At 28.4% G+C, this 20,669-nt stretch overlaps 1 protein-coding gene across 2 annotated transcripts in view; it reads right to left on the bottom strand.

Annotated features, from left to right (window-relative positions):
- Positions 1–19,509, bottom strand: part of LOC113384989 — a 101,808-nt gene extending 82,299 nt beyond the window's left edge. The window contains exon 1 of one of the 2 annotated variants that reach the window (XR_003367958.1): positions 19,387–19,412. The gene's annotated coding sequence lies outside the window, so the exon portion shown is untranslated. Of the gene's footprint in view, positions 1–19,386 lie in introns of both variants that reach the window. The other variant, XM_026622779.1, reaches the window with a different exon arrangement.
- Positions 19,510–20,669: the final 1,160 nt, after the last annotated feature.

The raw sequence follows: 20,669 nt of genomic DNA, 5'->3' as shown, positions 1-20,669 counted from the left end.
ATAAGTATTTGCATAAAAGCTTGGATATTTATTAAATACCGCAAACAATTTACAGAATTGTTTACTACAGTAGACAAAGATATACGTTTATTAATTGAAACTTACGGGCAAGAAGAAAATAAAATTTTGGATGACCATATTAAACATAGCAAAATTGTTTTGCGGTTACTTCATGCAAATACGGTGTCAGCTGCATTATTATGTGGATTATTTTACATATTTATATGTTTTATATCTGAAAAGTGAGTGACCATTACTATTATAACCAAAGTTAATGCATGTATATTAAACATTTAATTTTCTAATGATTATACCTAAATTCAATGTAGTTCAATTGAAATGATTCGATTTATGAAAATTGTGTTTTATAATTGTATAAGAATGTATTTATTTGATGCAGTTAATTTAAAATAACTATATCCTTATCCAAATAGCCAAAATAAATTATGTGAAACATATTATAAGAGAAACTAATCAAGACTTTATTAGGAAGGCGACAGTAAATTCTCTAAGACCAAGTAATGCTTTTTTTGACGATTCCCACTAAATTTTATATCGAACAAAGTTTATAATTTTATAGATCGTTTATATATTCATATAGGGAACAGCAGGGCATAAAGTTCCGCGAGTAAAAAGGTCCACTACGATATTTTAAATGCCAGTAAAATTAATAAATTTTAAGGACCAACTGATCCATTAACGTGGTATATAGCATCGTGCCTTGAGGCAAATTGCTGGTACTTTCAGTACTGTAATGTTCGAGGAATATTGTCTAATATTTATAAGAATTGTATAAACTGAATTATAAATTTAAAATTATTAATTTAAAGTAAATAAATGAGCTTTAGAACTTTAGCCAAAATTAAAATTAAAATCTAAATTATTTTCGATATACAAACAAAATTTTTTTTGAAAAAAAAAATTTGATTTTGAACTGAATTTTTTTTATCTTGCCAAGAGCAATTTTTTTGTCAACACAAGCAGAAAGTTTTTTGAATCGTTCAAATCGGATGCTTAGTTCTCCCAAAACTGCCATTTTTTACACATTTAGCATCTTTGAAATGGCTGGACCTGCCTTTGCCGAAAACTAATCACCGCTACTCCCAATCATTACAAATTAAATGTTTTTTGCATCATTCAAATCGGGTAAGCCGATCTCTCAAAAACTTGATTTCTATTTTCTGTACTCTTTGCTTCGTATCTCCGTAACGGCTGGACCTGCCTTTGTCAAAAACTAATCACCACTTCTTCCCATCAATAGTAATCGAATGTTTTTTGATCCATTCAAATCGGTTGATTCATGCGCCCGAAAACTTGTCTAAAAAATTACGGACACACAAAACACACACACACACCAATTCTTCCTGGTTATGCCAAAATATTCAGAGACCTCTGAAACGTGAAGATATGCAAAAATGTTCATTTTCGATTTTTGGCCTATAACTATAACTTTCCCTACAGAAAGCAGCTTTACAAGAGTTAAATTAAATAAATAGTAATTCCAAATCTTCTGATAAATATTTCTGACGAAATACCAGATCAGGATTATAAACAGTGTTATCTCCAAAAAATGCTATTATTTTGTAAAATTCCTTAAAAATTAAAATGAAACTTGGACCTGTTTGCCTCCTGGCCGTCACAATTTATCTCGTCTATGGGGTAAAAAGAACCAGGTTAAAAGTTTCAAAAGATAATAAATTTCTATAACTAGGGATTAACTGGAATTTTTACTGTACATAGTCAGATAGTTTTTTGTTCAATTTGTGTTATATGTTATGATGTAGTTCATTTGGATTTTGACAGTATAATTACTTAAAGTCAAATTAGACTTTTGTTCCCCGTTCTACTCTATGTGTACTGATTGTTCAACCAAAGCGATTGAACTGTTATTTTGCACAATAAAATATATGAATTATGATTTATAATCAAGCGGTTTTAAAATAAGTTTTTTTACTTTCAGATTACCAATGCAAATAAATGCATTCAATACAGATGATTGTAATACTTGGTTTTCACTTTATGAACAAAACTCAACGATTTTTCTGATGATTGTATGTTATTTGTTAATTATTGATAACCTACTATTCGCACAATTAAATGGTATTATAATTACGGTAATGATTTATGTGTCATGTATGCTTAAAATATTGCAATATAGAATAAGAAATCGATCCGTTAACCTAAAAAAAGGCTCATGTCACAATTATAATATGTTAATTAAAAAAGATAATGAAAAAATTATCGGCGATTGTATTCGAGAACATACACGTATAATCAAGTAAGTAAGCAGTGATATTATGTACTGTAATAATAATAATTTAGTAATTTATGATTATACTGCAGATTGAATAATAATTTTGATGGAATTTAATTTATATTTAATTAGATTCTAAATTATATTTTACATTCTAGATTCTTACGAGATTTCGAGAATATAATAAAAGTTCCAATTTCTGCTGATTTTGTAGTATATATGTTGTTATTATGCTGCCAAATATTCGTTGGAAGCAAAGTAAGACTTTGATAATGAATTGTTTGTACGTCAATAAATATTACTATTTTATCTTCTAGTTAACTTTTGGATTGGAGTCAATATTTATATGGCAATATTTTATATTATTGTTTGTGGTGACGTTGCTGTACTATTGGCATTCAAATGAAATACAGTTGCAGGTAGAATTATTTACAAGCATGCAATTATCTTTTTCAATGCATATACAGAATTTTCAAATATTATGTAATTAATTGTATCTGGAAACAATTCAAATTGATATTGAATGAATAGATTCGTAATATTTTAACTCTCATAAAATATGTAACCTATATTTAATTCGATGGTTTTTGCTAATTATCATATGAACTAGGCGCTAAAGTCATATGAACTAGTAAGATCGTAAGAATAGTTATCTCAATAACGAAAAGTGTCAAGATTATTTTTTTACAAGAATTATATTTCTACACTTTGAATTTTCGTTTAAACCACTGCCTCTTGTATAGATTTGATTCAGAATAATAAATGCAAACAATACGGTAACTTGCAAAATATTGCGACAAAAAAGGTGGGTACCTTCTTTAGGAGCGGGCGATACGGCGTAGTACAATTTTAGTATAGTTTGCCCAATATAGTGTTAACTACATCTTATTACTTTTACTAGAGACCCATAACTTTCTGGGGGCTAGTAGCGGATATATGTAAATAAATCCAAAAGTACACTTATAATTAAAACTAATTGGAAAATATACCCTTGCCCTTAGCAGACGCCTTTGTTTTGCTATTCGCACTTGCATCTCTTCTTCTGTGGCACAATACACACACATCACTACATACTAAGAACACGCAGGGTTCAAATATAATTAACGAACAACTTTCAACTTTGACTATATTTCTCACAAAAACCAAACATCAAACTTCCACAAGTTACAACACAACAGAACTATCATAATAATACTGCGCCATTGATGTATCATATCTGCACAAGGATCGGACACTCCATGCACATAACGAATCCATAGAGCACGGACATCAGGATAGCCACTTTCGACCGTTATATTCAAACGTATGTACATCAATGTACAGTATGGTCAATTTTCACGATTTTGCATAGATTTATATATGTTATTTAAATTTTGTGGGTAGAATTCCAAAGAAATAACTTGCGAAATCAACCAGAAGAAAATAAAAAAAATACTGTCAGAAGTTTATGCAATTCGTCACAAATTAGAAACAAAATTTTTGATTTTTGGCGTTTCTAGACTGAGAACTATGATAAAGACTATTTTTAAAAATGTTAGTGACCATGAGTCAGAATACAAAATTTTAGAATTGAGATTTTTTCTTATAGCACTTTTCTGTTTTTACTGCCAATTGTCCAAATTCTAGTTGATTAAAGATTATCAAAAATCTAACAACACTTCAAATTGTATGAAATTCGATAATTTAAAAAATATGATACTACAATTATGTATATATTTAAGAATAAATAATTATATGAATATATAATATATTTGAATTTCTATCGACAAAATTTCAATGTTTGCAAGTATACATTTTTCACTCTTTACACATTAATATATTTTATATGGATATCTTCTCTATTTATAATCGCCAAATATAAATATATATATATATATATATATATATATATATATATATATATATATGTGTGTGTGTGTGTGTGTTGAAATTAAAATAATAATTCTAATCCTTTAATCGATTAGAAGGAAATATACTACCATACTCTTATTATTTAAAAGGGACAAAATCTATCAATAGCAGTATATGAATCGCCATGGATTTACGACAGTATTTCATGCCAAAAATCGGCCTTGTTGATAATGCAAAGGGCTCAAGGATCGGAAACGTTAACATCAGGTTTATATCCAATGAACTTATCAACATACATAAGAGTAAGTTCAAACTTCAATTTAACTTAATAAAATAAATTTCATCAGATCAGTCTATAATTTTCAGATGATGCACTACACATACCAAGCATACTCAATCTTGAGACAAATTGATGACCATAAATAGACAAGTATGCTGATGGCTAAAGGATAAATATAATATTATACTATATTTGAGAAAATATATAGCTTCAAAATATTGTGGAAAATTTATATTATTTAAAGATGTATTAAATTACAAATTTAGTGTAATGGCTATTATAACACAATTTTATAGTTTGTATACTCACAAACTATATAATGTCAACTAGTTGGTATTGGTATTTTGACTTGAGGCAAGTTACCTAAACTTCCCGATATGTGTAAATAATCGACTTAATTAATAAAAAAAAATTAATTTATGAGTGATTAAAAGTATTCCAAGTGGATTTATTGCACATAATTGAAAACGAACGAATACGTTAACTCGGAGTATTTTGCTCATAACTCATTATTCATTTTTTCAAACTTTGATTAATTTTTAAAATTAAACTACTGGTCGTAAGGCCGCAATATTTCAGTAAGTTCTATAAGACTATGATATACATCGTCAAAAAAAGATCCATAAAAATTGGCTTAATTTTTTTTTCAACAGGTAATTACAAGAAAATGGCTCGGTAGATTTTTACCTAAAACTAATAAGTATCATTCACAACTAATATCCTGCGAACAGTTATTGATTTTTTAAAATCAATTCCGTAGTTTGAGCTTAAAAGTGGACGAAAAGTTTAACACTTTTTTTTCAAATTATAAAGAAACGGTTGGGCCGATCTTCGCACAAAACTGAGAAACGATAATCCACATCGAGATACATCAAATGGTCTTTAAATTTCTGAAATCGGTTCAGGCGTTTTTGAGCAAACCTCGTTGAAAGTTCTAATTTTGACAAATGCCAAAAAGATCATACTAACTTTTAATTTGTAATATTTCAGTATGATCTAGAAGACTATGGTATCTACCGTCAAAAAAATAATAATAAAAATCGTCGAAAATTTTTTTTTAACACTTTATTACAAGAAAACGGTCTGGCCGATCTCTACCAAAAACTAATCAGCACGATTCCCAACCAATATCTTTCGAACGGTTTTTGAATTGTCATAATCCATTCCGAATTGCGGGCTAAAACGTGAACGAAAAATTATTCACTTTTCTGCGATTTATAAAGAAACGGTTCGGCCGATCGTAGCGCAAAACTGACAAACGATAGTCCTCATCGAGATACATCAAATGGCTCTTAAATTTTTGAAATCGGTCCAGCCGTTTTGAGAAAACGTCGATTTACGGCAAAAATCAGTTATATTTGCACACACACATACTTTTTTCAAATTTGGTCTCATTCAGAATGGCTTGAAACGTCGAGAAAACATAAAATTAGCGAATAGATTTTTTTGATGAAAACCTAAACTTCTCCTTCGGAAAGTTAATAATGTTTTTACTGTATTAGTTTCATTTGATTATGCTCGTTCAATTTTTTTTTCTATACTTTGAACTTGTACGTTGAAAATGATTCAGCATAGACGTAAGTACAATTTGGGGATGATTGGAAACGTAAGCGCAGGGGTACAAAATCTGAAATTAAGAAATTTAAAACTAAATATTATATTGCTTATAATGTGTTGACATAATTCAACAATTTTAGTTCAATTTAATTTATAATTTTATTATTATTATTAAAATATTTTGTTTTATATTTGTAAAAATTGAACAGTGATAAAAAACTAGAAATGATTGAACCGTATTTCGAAAAAGTTCTAATAAATGAAGCACTGAGATCTATAGACAAATGAAATGTTGAAAATTATCGATATCAAACTATTGAAAACTTTATGTACGATAATAATATCTCTTGATTTCACTCATTATATATTGTCAAAAAGAAAAACTGTGATATAAATCCATACCGTATAATATGAAACTTTCATCAATAATTTGTTTATGATTATATATTAACAAAAGTAACATGTAGACTATTTCATTTATAGCTCATCTATTATTTTTTATATTTTTCCAATATATCTACATTATGTCTAATAGCTGTAATTAGTTCATAACTGATGATATAACTAGATGTAACAAAAACGTAATATTTCCGGGATGTTTTTTTAGTAATTTGTGTGCACTTGCATTATATTAGTGTTATAATGAAAGGAACCATACTTAAAAATAGATTACTAAAAATTTCTTTAACAGTTTTATATTGGTGCGGTTTTGTAGTTTTTGAAAATCAAAAATATATATTATTTAACAAAATAAAATCTTATATTCTATTGGCACCCTATTTTATATACATATCAACAGAAATAATAATGTTCATTTTCCGAGAAAATGATCAAATTACCAATATCTCGATCAGTTTGAGCAATGTGTTATTTTATACAAGTATTTGTATAAAAGCTTATACATTTATTAAGTATCGTGAACAATTTTCGAATTTGTTTTCTTCAATTGATAAAAATATGCGTTTAATAGAAATTTGCGGTAAAATAGAAAATAAAATTTTGGATGACCACATCAAACGTTGTAGAATTATAATGTGGACCCTTCATGCAAATATGTTGTTAACTACATCATTCTGTGGGTTCTTTTACATATTTATATGTTTTATATCACAAAAGTGAGTGACTTACCATTATACTTAAACAAAGCTTAAGTATGCTTTTTAAAAAGTATGAAATAAGTACAACTAAGTTGAAATGAGAAAATATTGATTATTTACTAAACTTTCGAAGTTTAATTATTAGAAAATCGTATTGTTCTCTAGAGAACTAAATTAATTGGCATGATCTAGAAATAATAAAAAAAAGCTAAAATACTTTCCCAAATATGGTGCACAGTTAAAAAACTTTATTATATAGTTTGTATGTGATATCGGGTATTCATTTCCAAGAATCAATTTATAATATCAAAAATTTTAGATTCAGTGTTAGAAATGGTGTTTTTTTTAAGTCATTTTGAATTTTTGATAATTCAAAAGTCATTATATTCAAAATTTCCAAAAGATTTTTAATTATAATAATCTCAGATACTGATATTTATGAGTGTTTATAATATCTATATTCTTAACTTAATGTCTTCTTCAGATTATTTATAATTGCTAAATTTTTTTGTCAATTAAAACTTTAAATTATTCAAATAATGCAATTTTTTGAGAATATTAGAAAGTTTCAATTGGGTTTACTAAACCAGTTTGAATCCATAAAAGTGTAAAGTTTGATAATAGGTAAAAAATTCATATTAAGAGATTTTAAACTTTTAAGCAATTGAATAAATTGCACACACACATTTTTGAAACTTTTGATTAATATTATCAATGAAGTATCATATTTTCACATTATATATATATATATATATATATATATATATATATATAAAATCGATAAATGTGTCAATGATTTAAATTACAAGCGATTTCTTTTTGCTAAACACTCCTAAAATTAATCGCATAAATTATGAAGTATAATCAAAATATGGATATATGTAGTTTTTAATTTACAGATTACCAATGCATAAAAATTCATTTAACACAGATGATTGCGAAATCTGGTTTACATTTTCTGAACAAAATTCAACAATCACAACGATTTTTATGTGTTATTTTTTTATTGCTGATAATTTACTATTTACACAATTAAATGGTATTATAATTACGATAATGATTTACGTGTCTTTAATGCTTCAAATATTGCAACGTAAAATAAAAAATCGAAACAATATTTCAAATAAAGGCTCGTTACAAAAATATAATATACTAACTGAAAATCAAAGCAAAAAATTTATAGCTGCTTGTATCCAAGAACATTTAGAAATAATCAAGTAAGTAAAACATTGTATTAAAAAATCAATATTTTAATCATCTTCTAGATTATTTGCTAATTCAAGTATACTGCAATTATAGGCAGTTAGTGATCTTTAATTGACTAAAACATAGCAACTCTTAATTTCAAATTACTTCTTGAATAATTAAATATAATTATGAATTAAATAATTAATATAGTATAACAAAATTTTAATTATTTATCTTGATTATAAAAATTGATTATTTTGTTACATAAAAATTATATATTTCTGAAAACATACGTATAATAATTAAATTTGTAGTTGCAAATAATTTAAAATTTTTTGTTTATAAAATTATTTGTCAATGTTACTTCTTATAATTTTTTATAAAATATATTATTAATGTATTAGAGTAGATTATTATTATCGTCCCTCATAAGAAAATATATGTGAATTTAAATAAACTAATTATTAATAATTAATTATTATTATTATCAACAATAATAATAACAATAAGGTAATTTATATGTTTAACTCTGTTTAGAGAATAAGCACGTGTATTAACTAACTATCTGCATAAATTCTTGAAAATCGGATCAAAATTTTTGAATTATATTATAAATTAAAGAATTACGATATTGTAACTTAAATATAAGTAATCAAATATTCAATTTTGACTGACTGGTTACTAAAATTTTAGTCCAACGTAGATCATCTAAGCCTAGGTTCTAAGGCTTAATTACTGAATATCAACAATTTATTTTGTAATAAGACACAAAAATTTCTTTATTTTTTTTTAATAATAATTTATGTATCTTTTAGATTTTTAAAAGACTTCAAGAATATTATAAAAGTTCCGATGGCAGCTGATTTCATAGTTTATGTGATATTATTATGCTGCCAAATATTCGTTGGGAGCAAAGTAAGATTTTAAAGTATAATGAATTATGAGTATATTTAATTAATGTTATGTTTATCTTTTAGCTAACTTTTGGTTTAGAGTCAGTATTTTTATGGCAATATTTCATTACATTACTGTTGGTGACATTATTGTATTACTGGCATTCAAATGAAATACAATTGCAGGTAGAATAATTTATAAGCATTTAGCTTTGTGAATGCATGAATAAGGTATTTTGATGTACGACAACCAACAAGAGTTTTCTGATATTATTCAATTAATTGTGATTACATAGATTTTTTATTAGTAACACAAAGATTTTTGCTAAATTACCGCTATAATTAGTGAAAAACTTATATATGACCAAATAGATGAAGTATCAAATACAATATACCTATATTTTACTTAAGAATTATATTTTTAACTTCCCGTAGTTATAGTAATCGCAAAAAAATCGAAAATGAAAATTTTTATATATCTTTACGTTTCAGAGGTTTTTGAATATTTTGGCATACCTTAGAAAAAATGGATGTATTTGTGTGTGTGTATGTGTGTGGTGTTTGGATGCAAATTTTCGTCGACGATTTCGGGAACACGGATGATTTGAATAATTAAAAAAACATTCCATTCGTAATGATAAGGAGACGTGCTGATTAGTTTTTGGCGAAAGCAGGTCTAGTCGTTCCGAAGATATGGGGCAAAAAGTGCAAAAAACGGTAACTCAGTTTTTAAGAGAACGGAGCGTCCGATTTGAATATTTCAAAAACCGTTTTACTTGTCTTAACAAGCTGAAGAACTGATCAAATTTTCATGAAGGCAGGTATAGCGGTTTCGGAGATCTACTAAAAAAAAGTAAAAAAATGCTATTTGGCGGTCAAAAATGATCATTAGACATATGCTCATCAAATTATCAGATATTTTATAAAGATTTTGACAATAAGTATGAATTTTGTATACATTCCTATGGGTTCCGTACCAATGTTCATCCGTTAGACGGCTTACGCGCTTCGATGTTTATCTCTATACAGTTAAAGCAGTACGATTGCTTTGAAAAAATGTTCTGAATTTACAAAATATTTCAAAATAAATTTTTCTTCAAAAAGTCTTTTTTTTCAAAAAAAGTAAATTTTTGTCAAAAATTTATAGTTTATTATAAATCTATTTTTTTCAGAATGTTAATCTTTTTTAAAAAAAAAATAATTTTTGGTACGGAAAGTTCCAGCAATTGGTCCTAAAGGCACGATGCTATGCGCCCCACTAGTTAAACTTTAATATTCCACCGTGGTGTAATTGTATAGAACGTAAACTAGCAATTTCTAGTTTCGGGTACAATCCAAACCTCGACCATTATAGGTACCAAGTTGATCTCGAATAAAAACGGCCTTTTCGGTATTTGCAAAATAGCTATTTTAAATCACTGTCTCTTGTATATATTTGATTCAGGATAATAAATTCAAACAATAGAGTAAATGTCAAAAGGTGATTACTTTCGTTAGGGGCGATACTTCTGCGTAGTACAATTTTAGCATCTATTTTTACTAGATTTCAGTACCTATAACTTTTTCTGGGGACTGGTAGCGGATATATATGTGAATAAACCCAAGATTACACTAACAATTAAAAAATATTTCACTTAACCTTTGCCCTTAGCAGACGCTTCTGTTTTTGAATTTGTTTCCATTGCTCTAAAAGCAAAAAATGGCACGAAAAAGCCGAATTCATGAGCAAAAAGGCGCGTTACACTCACTTACAAGTACATATTTACATACAGTCAAGTTCCTACCCAAAATATATCAGTCTTTATCTTATGCTATTGTATATGCACAGGGAAAATAACTATAGCTAGTAAAATATGATCTGACCTTTAGCTGCACCTGCTGCTTCTTCTGTAGGACAACACCACAACCAATACTACTAAGGTGTCACAAAGGCTCACAAAATATTTAACAACCACCTTTCAACTAAACACACTGAGATATCACAGGGTTCACAATATATTCAACAAACAACCTTCAACTCTGACTATATTTCTCACAAAAACCAAACACCAAACCTCCAAGACACTTCACAAGTTACAACAAAACTAAACTGTCATAATAATGCTGCGCCATAGATGTATCATATCCGCACAAGGATCGGACTCGGCTCCATGTACTTAACAAATCCATACAGCACGGATATCAGGATAGACACTTTTAGCCGTTACTTTCAAATATAAATTACATTTTACGTGTTACAGTCAATTTTTACTATTTTGTAAGGCAAGGTATCAAATTTGGATTACTTGTGTAAATTCGCACTTTTAAAATTGTTTAAATTTTAAATCTTTGTTTTCTACTGATATTAACTTCCCGAAGGAGAAGTTAATGTTTTCATAAAAAAATCTGATTCGCTAACTTTATGTTTTCTCGACGTTTCAAGCCATTCTGAATCGAATGAGACCAAATTTGGAAAAAGTATGTGTGTGTGTATGCGAATAGATTTTTTGTCCTAAATAGACGTTTTTTCAAAAACGGCTGGACCGATTTCAGAAATTTAAAAGCCATTCGATGTATTTCGATGAGGACTTATCAATTTGCGGGACGATCAGCCAAGCCGTTTCTTTGTAAATCGCAGAAAAGTGAAAAAAATTCGGCCACGGTAAGCCCGCAATTCTGACTCGATTTTAAAAATTTAGAAATTGTTCGAAAGATATTGGTTGTGAATCGTCCAGATTAGTTTTTGGTAAAGATCGGCCAAGCCGTTTTCTTGTAATAAAGTGTTGAAAAAAATTTTTTCGACAATTTTTATGATTTTTTTGACGGTAGGTACCATAGTCTTACAGATTATACTAAAATATTACGGCCCTACGACAAGTCGCTTAATTTTAAAAATTCTTCAAAGTTTAAAAAAAAATAGTATCGTTTTTTAGCATTCGTTAAAATTGGAACTTTCATCGACGCTTTCTCAAAAACGCCTGAACCGATTTCAGAAATTCAAAAGTGATGTGAGTTTTGTGCGTCGATCAAGCCGTTTCTTCGTAATTTAAAAAAAAGTGTTAAACTTTTCGTGCACATTAAAGCTCATACTACCGAATCGATTTTCAAAAATCAAAAACTGTTCGAAAGATATTAGTTGGGAATGATACTGATTAGTTTTAGGTGATGGTTTTTAGGGTAACAGCTATTTTCAGTTAGCAAAATATTGCTATCTATATTTCCAAGTGAAAACCGATGTCACTAGTAGTGACAATTAGTACAATTAGTAAACACTACCGTTTAACATCATGTTGCTCAAAGCGGGATCGAACCCGGTACCTCTCATTCACCTCCTGTCACTCTAACAATTATTTATCTACAAGCAAACCGCTATCGATTATAAGCAAATATATTATATACAATTAATATTTAAAAGGGACAAAATCTATCAATAGCAGTATATGAATCGCCATGGATTTACGACAGTATTTCATGCCAAAAGTCGGCCTTGTTGATAATGCAAAGGGCCCAAAGATCAGAAACGTTAACAGCAGGTTTATATTCAATGAACCTATCAACATATATAAAGGCAAGTTCAAACTACAATTAAATTTAATAAAATCAATTTTATCAGATCAATCTATAATTTTTAGATGATGCACTACACATACCAAGCTTACTCAATCTTGAGACAAATTGATGACCATAAATAAACAAGTATGTCGATGGCTGAAGGATAAATATAATACTATAGTTGAGAAAATATACAGCTTCTGAATATTTTGGAAAATTTATATTATTTAAAGATCTATTAAATTAGAACTTCAGTGTACTGGCTAATTATAACACAATTAGATATGCCCACAAACTATATAATGTAACTAGGTACTGTCATGCCATCACACCTGTAATATTAAAGTAACATTAAAATAAGCTAAAAGTACATTCTGTTTCATTCGCGTAGTTAGTTGGTTTAGTTTTCACATGTAATTACAGGGTTGTTTATAGAAGTCGGATTAAGGAGTTGGTGTAACCCTTTCGTAATGGGGATGCAACTCTAAGATGTAATATTTGGCAGCCGTTGCATACCCTCGAGAAAGAGGCGTCAACCCATCTCGTCACAATATAACTGATAATTTATTTCTATGAAAGTTGTAGAAAATATGATAGAATAAACAACAATCATAACCAAGTTTTACTTTATATTTAATTTTAATAGTCGAAAATTTAATATAAAATACAATAAAAGTACATAAATATAATATGGAGCAAGAATTAAAAATACATTCAATATAAAAAAAATAAATTAGCATATTGGAATTGGACCTATCAAATAATCAAATAAACGTAATCAAATGAGTAATATTTGTTACGCATATAAAAAAGAGACATTAAAAAATTACAATAAATTTGATTTTAAAATTAAATTGATATCACTATAAGGGCAGGTTTTTCTCCTATGAACTTGGTAACATTCATCATGGTAGGAGCTATGGAAGTATTCTGTTTATTTAACTTTGCAATTATTTCTGCAACTTATCTTTGAATAGCGTAAAAGATATAATTTACGTGAAAGAAACTTTTCAATAAACTAATCAAAATATTTTTATTTATTTATTTATTTAAAATGGCCTCGACTTCTTAGTCATCAAATAAATATAATATAGCTGAACAGATAAATATGTAATTAAAAAAATATTTATCTAGTAAGTTGGAATTGCCATGGTATGGTTTGAGAGCAGTAAAAAAAAATCGGGTTTAATTATTATTAGTAATTTATTTTACCAGTAATTAGTATTAACTTTGCGTAAAGCCTGATAATTAAAATAAGTTTGATTGAAACTTCCCGTAGGGCAAGTTATAATAATCGCAAAAAAAAAAAATCGAAAATGAAAATTTTTATATATCTTTACGTTTCAGAGATTTCTGAATATTTTGGCATACCTTAGAAAAAAATGGATGTATGTGTGTGTGCGGATACAAATTTTCGTCGACGATTTTAATAATTCAAAAAACATTTTACTTGTATTGACAAAATGAAGAACAGATCAAATTTTCATGAAGGCAGGTCTAGCGGTTTCGGAGATTTAGCAAAAAAAAGTAAAAAAATGCCATTTGGCGGTCAAAAATGATCATTAGACATATGCACATCAAACTATCAGATATTTTATAGAGATTTTAACAATAAGTATAACTTTTATTTACATTCCTATGAGTTCCGTACCGATGTTTATCCGTTAGACGCCGACGCGGCGCTTACGCGCTTTGACATTTCGTCTCTATGCAGTTAAAGCAGTACGATTGCTTTGAAAAAGAGTTCAGAATTTTCAAAATATGCCAAAATAAAAAAAGTAATTTTTTGTCAAATTTATAGTTTCTCAAAAATCTAATTTTTTCTAAGTAATTTTTTTTCAAAAATGTTAATCTTTTTAAAAAAATAATAATTTTTGGTACGGAAAGTTTCAGCAATTTGCCTTAAGGCACGATACCATGCGCCCCACTAGTTTTTTTATATTATTAATCATGTAAATTCGAAATAAAACGACTCTGAAATTGAACTTTTGAAGACGCGTTTGAACTGATTACTGCCGTCAAAAGTGGGACAATGACGTCAAATATCTTACAGGATTGTGATTATGGCTTTTTTCATGTTATGAAGCAAAAACTCCATGTTAAGAAATAATTGAACCGTATTTCGAAAAAGTTTCAATAAAAGCGAGAAGCACTTATTGTATACCAATACTATCTTTTGATTTTACAAATTGCACCTGACTAATGGCAAAACTATTCTATGTTTTCCATAACAAAGAAAAATTGTGATATTTTTCCATACATCATAATATGAAACGCTCATCAATAATGTATCTATAATTACATATTAATAAGAATATTATATAGACTATCTTATTAAGAGTTCGTCTATTATTTTTATATTTTTCTAATATGTCTGCAACATTAAATCTGATTGCTATAATTAGTTTATAACTGATGATATAACTAGATGTATCAAGTATGTAATACTTCCGGGATATTTATTCAGTAGTGTGTATGCACTCTAAAATTTTTACTAAAATGAAAAATATCATTCTTAAGAACAGACTATTAAAAAATACGTTAACCGTATTGCATTGGTGTGGTTTTGTGACTTTCGAAAAGCAAAAGCTTAAGTGGTTTATTAAAATTAAACCTTATATTTTACTGGCACCATATATTATTTACATTTCAACAGAAATAATAATGTTCCTCTTCCGAGACAACGATCAAGTTACCAATATATCGATAAATTCGTGTAATATATTATTTTATACAAGTATTTCGATAAAAGCTTCGACATTCATTAAATATCGTAAGCAATTTTCGAAACTGTTCTCTACAGTGGACAAAAATATACGTTTAATCGAATCTTGCGGGCAGGAAGAAAATAAAATATTGGATAACCATATTAAACATTGTAAAATTATAATGTGGATACTTCATGCGAATGCGTTATTAGCTGCATTATTCTGTGTGTTTTTTTATATATTTATTTGTTTTCTATCTCAAAAGTGAGTAATCATTATTATAATAATCATAATAATCATCTTATGCATGCCCGTTAATTCATTATATGATTTTCAAAAAATTAGAATTAAGATAAAATGTGGTACGTACGTTGAAAAAAAAACCTATTTATATACGATTGAAATTAGTCGATTTATCAGAAATTTCGGTTTTTACTATTTTATTAGAAATATTACAGTTAATATAAAATAATTAGATAGGGAAGCTGGGGCTTGTAAAATCGGATGCTTTGATCTCTCAAAAACTTCTATTATTTGCACATTTGGGTCAGGCTTAGACCGGGCCTGTCTTTTTTTTATCATTGCGAATTGAATATTATTTTTGAATCAAAAAAAATATCGCAATTTCGATTTTTATCAAATATAAAACTTTGCATATTTTATAAGACTCATTAAACAAAAGATTCTAAAATTTTTGAAGAATTTCTGAATCGATATATTTGAAAAATTTGGGAATTACGAATTATGAATATATATATATATATATATATATATATATATATATATATATGGCGCTAGTGGGCCATATATTATTAATTAATTAATTCTTGAATGAAATCGCAATAATTTTATTTCAACTCGATAATGACTGTTTATTAATGTCTCAATTGATAAAGATGTTGATATTACATTAAATCAAATCTAAATTTCGATCACGAGAAAACGCTCGTTGGCAAAAAAACTCGATACAATATTTTCGATCGTTTTAAAAAGCGCGACAATAATATTCGATCGTATAAAAACAATCAGATCGTTATAGCTTGCTTGATGCCAGATCCGAATCAACGTAGCCCAATATAATTTAGTTTTGTCATCAACTGACGTTATTCAACTGACATCTGTCATATGGTGTTCATTCCGCCATTGTCATCAATTGACGTCCTTCAACTTCATATGGTGTTCATTCCGCCATATATATTAGGGTGGTCCTTAAAATGGTCATTTTCGAATTTCCTTGCTCCCAGGGGCCCAAATGGTTCCAAATTGATAAAAAACAATTCTCTGAAAGTTTTAGCTCTTAATACTAAGGTTTAGATAGAGCGCAATTCAATCAAAGTTTGTATGGAAAGAGCATGAAAAAACTTTTTAAAATTTAAAAAAAATGTTTTAGGTATAACTTAGCGACAAATGAATGAGTATTATTCATTTATTTGTTCGCTAAATTACATCTAAAAAACATTTTCAAAATTTTTGAAAATTTTTCCATGCTATTTCCATACAAAACTTTGATTGAATTGCGCTCTATCTAAACGTTAATATTAAGAGCTAAAACTTTCAGAGAATTGTTTTTTATCAATTTGGAACCATTTGAGCCCCTGGGAGCAAGAAAATTCGAAAATGACCATCTTAAGGACCACCCTAATATATATATATATATATATTAGGGTGGCCGTTAATATGGACATTTTCAAATTTCCTTGCTCCCAAAGGCTCAAATGGTTCCTGATAAAAAACAATTCTCTGAAAGTTTTAGCTCTTAATATTGTCTTTTAGATGATTTAGATTTGAATGATGAATAAAACTCATTCATTTGTCGATAAGTTATACCTAAAACATTTTTTTTAATTTTCCAAAAAAATTTTCATGCTATTTCCATACGAAGTTTGATTGAATTGCGCACTATCTAAAAAGACAATATTAAAAGCTAAAACTTTGAGTGAATTGTTTTTTATCAATTTGGAACCATTTGAGCCTTTGGGAGCAAGAAAATTCGAAAATGTCCATATTAATGACCACCCTAATATATATATATATATATATATATATATATATATATATATATATATTGCTTTTGAATCTATAGGTATTTATTGATCAGTACCATTTTATGTGTAAATCACAGTAGTAATATATTAATTTTAATTATTTCAAAATCAAAATTAAATTATAATTTTTCTGAAACCTAAAATAAACCCTATTATAATTTTATGGTATAAGAAGCATAAAACCGAATTATGAGAAGATTTAACATGAACTTTTGTTTTGCACTATTACCTAAATGTATGGACTATAATTTATAACAAATTTACAGCAATAAAGTTAGTTTTTTATTTACAGATTTCCAATGCAAACGAACTCATTTCAAACAGATGATTGTAAAGTTTGGTTTACACTTTATGAACAAAACTCTAAGATCTTTCTGATCCTTATGTGTTATTCTTTTATTACTGATAACCTTTTGTTCATATATTTAAATGGAATTATCATTACGTTAATGATTTATGTATCTTGTATGCTTCAAATATTGCAATATAAAATAAAAAATCGATGCGTTGATCTAAAAAAAGGCTCATATCGCATATATAAAAAATTAAATGACAAACAAAATAAAAAACTGATCTGCGGTTATATCCAGGAACATTCGCGTATAATCAAGTAAGTAAGCACTAATATTATGAACTTTAAGAAATACCCCAGATATTGAATTAAAATGTAACAAACTAAAATTTTGAATAAAATTTAACATATTTTCAAATGCATATACAAATTATACAAAGAATTATTAATTAAAATAATATTTATTTAACTTGCTTTTTTAAATAAAACCTTCCATTTCAGATTCTTGCGAGACTTTGAACATATTATAAAAGTTCCAATGTCAGCTGATTTTGTAGCTTATGTAATGTTATTATGCTGCCAAATATTCGTTGCAAGCAAAGTAAGATTTTACAGTATAATAAAATATGAGTAACTACATTAATAAATATTTGCATTTTAATTTTTCAGCTAACTTTTGGATTGGAGTCAGTATTTATATGGCAATATTTTATATTATTAGTGGTGGTGACGTTGTTATACTATTGGCATTCAAATGAAATACAGTTGCAGGTAGAATTATTTATAAGCAATCAGCTTTGTGAATGCATAAATATAATTTTATGATATTACGCAATTAATTGTTTCTGAAAACAATTTGTATTGATAATAAATAGAATCATAAAATAGATCTCATAAAGTACATAAACAATATTCAATTAGAAGATTTTTGCTAAATATCTATTCAAGTCATATGAATTAGTAGGACCGTATTATATGGCCAAATGAAACATGTCCATTTATATAAGAGAATAGATATCGTAATAACGAAACGTGTCAAGATTATTTAAGAGTTAGATTTTTAAACTTTAAGCTGTGATGTAATTGTAAAAAACGTAAGCTGACAACATGTAATTTCGGGGTTGATACGTACCTGCACCAATTAGGTACCAAGAAGTATGATCACATATAATATTTATAATATCCAGTAAAAATCGCGTTTCGAGTATTCGCAAAATAGCCATTGCAAACCCCTGTCTTTTGTATTACTTTGATTCAGAATAATAAATTCAAACAACACAGTAACTGTCAAAATATTGTGGAGAGAAAGGTGGGTCCCATTTTTAGGGGCGATACTGCTACGTAGTACAATTTGAGCATTGTTACCCGAATAGAAGCACTTGTAACTATCTTTGGGGGTTAGTAGCAGATATATATGCGAATGAAACCAATATTACACTAATGATTGGAACTATTTAATAACTGAAAATTTTCCCAAATGCATTTTCAGCTGCGCCATATGCATTTGTTTCCATTGCTCGAAAAGCAAAAATGGCGCGAAGAAGCCGATCTCATAAGTAAAAAGACGCGTTAAACTCATTTACAAGTATTTACATACAGCCATGTTCCTACCCAAAATATATCAGTCTTTATCATGTGCTATTGTAGATACACAAGGAAAATAACTATAGATAGTAAAATATGATCTGACCTTTAGCTGCACCTGCATCTTCTTCTGTGGCACAACACACACTCACAATACTACTAAGATGTCACAAAGGCTCATAAAATATTTAACAACCACCTCTCAACTAAACACACTGAGATATTACAGAGCTCACAATATATTTAGCAAACAACTTTCAACTCGGAATATATTTTTCACAAACACCAAACACCAAACTTCCAAAACACTGCACATAGTTACAACATAACTAACCTGTCATAATAATGTTGCGCCAGAGACGTACCATTTCCGCACAAGGATCGGACACTCCATGTACTTAACAAATCCATAGAGCACGAATATCAGGACAGACACTTTCCGCCGTTACATTCAAATATAAATTAAATTTTATGTGTTATAGTAAATTTTTACTACTTTGCAAGGCTAGATATCAAAGTTGGATTACTTGTGTAAAATCGCGCTTTTAAAATTAATTGATTAAATTTCATATAAACTACTTCATTAGCCTTTATTTTTCACCGATTTCTGTTTTTGTATGCTGGATTTTCAAAGTTTTGTGCTTTTATGCTAACCTGACTTAATACTACGTTGATTTTACATCCCAAACAGTTGTCTCTTCACTATATGATGAATTTTATTGTGTCAAATATTTATTGATGCAGCAATGACGGGTAACAGCTATTTTTAGTTAGAAAAATATTAAAATTTCCAAGTGAAAACCGATATCACTACCGTTTAACATCACGTTGCTCAAAGCGGGATCGAACCCCGTTTCCCTCATTGACCTCGTGTCACTCTAGCCACTTACCTACAAGCAAACCGCTGATCAAGCAAATATATACAATTATTATTTAAAAGGGACAAAATCTATCGATGGCAGTACAGTAAACCCTCGCTTTACGCGGCAAGTGCGTACCGTGCAGTATAGGAACCGTGCTATAAGAAACTCGTATTTAACATACAATTCAGGCTAATTCGTAGTGCGTTCTATGGAACCTTACATAGTGCAGTATGGGATCCGTGCTATGAGAGACTCAGAGTTGGTACAAATCGCACCATATTTATCGCGCTGTATGGATACCAAGAAATACAACTTGAAGTAGGAGAAATACGGACGAAATGACATGAAGGACATTGACACCTTATTCAAAAATTGGCGCGACGCAGTAGTCAGCTCAAACGTGTTCTTAGACGGCTATTATACAATCAGGCATGTCTAAAAGATAAAAGTCGATAACAAAATTTACATCCCCTTTTGCACAACGAACAATACCCTTTTGCACAACGAACTTATGGGCTGTTGACCA

The sequence above is a fragment of the Ctenocephalides felis genome, unplaced genomic scaffold (genome assembly GCF_003426905.1).
Source record: "Ctenocephalides felis isolate EL2017-DRISC unplaced genomic scaffold, ASM342690v1 CF-g0.4_SCAFFOLD_03571, whole genome shotgun sequence".
Lineage (NCBI taxonomy): Eukaryota > Metazoa > Arthropoda > Insecta > Siphonaptera > Pulicidae > Ctenocephalides > Ctenocephalides felis.
Note: the sequence above shows the minus strand (reverse complement) of the source record. Positions and strands in the feature narration are given on the sequence as shown.